Below are 1,638 nucleotides of genomic sequence, written 5' to 3' on the forward strand. Positions count from 1 at the left end.
GGTCTCTAGTAAGTTGACTGATCTCAGCTTGTAGTCTCTGATCCTTGTCTGCCAAACTGAATTACTACGATCCTTTAGGAGGTAAAATAACTATTTAACCTGTACGGAGGAGAGTTGCTTTGCAATTCAATATTTCTTCAATATTCTCCTATTAAAGAAATAACAGAAAAGGGCAAAGAGAGAACTAGAAATCCAGCTGATAATTCTGGAAGAGTAAATCCTTCTTCACATTAAATTTTAGTAAGCTGTTCAAAGAGTCAGTGCAGGTTACTTGGAAAGATACTGAGGACTTAGTTATTTGAAGATAGCAAAGAAATTTCAGGTTCATTAATTTGGAATCATTATTACAATAATTAAGTTACTATAATAAGATTATTTTGTAATGTTATGTATTGTATAGTAAATTCCAATAACAGGGATACAATTTACTATTTATAAATCCTTAAGATCTTTAGATGAACCTAAAATAAATTACATGCAATGTTGTAATTCTGTTGAAAATATTCTAATCTTAAAAGAATAAGATAGTTTGAAAATAGTATTTTGAAACTGTGATACTGTAAAGAAATAAAAATAAAAGCTAATATTCTGAATATCCGTAGACTGGCTCAAACAATTGTTGAAGCTTTAATGAGAATTCACCTTTCAGGGCACAATTCATTTCTATAGTGTCCAAAATGTAGAAACAGAACTAAGGAGAGCCTGCAAGGCATGAGGAACCTTCACCACATAGCAAATAGTAGTAGTGTTAGGCTACAAAGCTTTCATAATGTTTGCAACCGCATGGTCCTGCAGAAACGGGATTGGCACAGCTGGAGCAAGTGCACGTGCATTTACCTTCTCACAGATACCATATTTATTTTTCCCCTCAAGGTGGCCAGAAAGTATTTCATAGTAGCATCAAGTACACTGGGAACCAGGTTGCCTGAGGAGAGGCAGTTTAATTGATTGTTTCCATTTTGCAGGAATTTGATCAGTTTTATCTTGCATAAAATTACTTTATAAATTGGCTTGACATTTAAACTTGAAATTTGTTCTGCCTTCACAAAAACAATTTGAATAGTCAGCCCTTCCCAATATGTTAGTATTTTTAAACAAATGTTGCATGTGGTAAGAAATTATTTCTTCTTTGATTTGCCACAGCATATGTATGCATTATTTTAATCACTGCCTTGCATGTAATTTTCAGTGTGCTGTGTCATCATGCATCATGGTATCTTGCTAATGTTCGTTGTTCAGTGTGAATTCCAAGATTCTTTAGAAGTTAACACAAAATTTGCAAGGGGACATTTCGGCAACAGCAAAATTATACTTTTAGTCTAGTGTTTTGTCCCAAATTTTAAGTCCTTGTGCTAAAGATGGTAAACACTGGAAATTATCAGAAAGCCATTGCAAGAATTCTCATAACATAGGCAGCCCAATATATTTTTTTCCAAATTTACTCAATAGGTGTGCCTAGAAGCCTGGAGACACACATGTCTGAAGTAGAAGCATCTGAAGGAAATGTGCTTACAGAAAGAAACAGAAATTTTCTATGGAACACTGTTATGTTGCTGTCTTATGCTTTATTTCATGTTCTACAAAACAGTGCTGCCATCTCACAGTTTTATTACTAAACCAGTGATATTTGTTGGAAGG

The 1,638-nt window shown here is 33.9% G+C and overlaps 1 protein-coding gene across 1 annotated transcript in view; it reads left to right on the plus strand.

Moving 5' to 3' along the window:
- TBC1D32 (TBC1 domain family, member 32) overlaps positions 1–1,638 on the plus strand; it is a gene marked incomplete at its 3' end in the record, with an annotated part of 49,318 nt that overhangs the window by 46,903 nt on the left and 777 nt on the right. The gene's annotated exons all lie outside the window — the stretch shown is intronic.

This window comes from Acanthisitta chloris, unplaced genomic scaffold, assembly GCF_000695815.1.
Source record: "Acanthisitta chloris isolate BGI_N310 unplaced genomic scaffold, ASM69581v1 scaffold5219, whole genome shotgun sequence".
NCBI classification, from domain to species: domain Eukaryota; kingdom Metazoa; phylum Chordata; class Aves; order Passeriformes; family Acanthisittidae; genus Acanthisitta; species Acanthisitta chloris.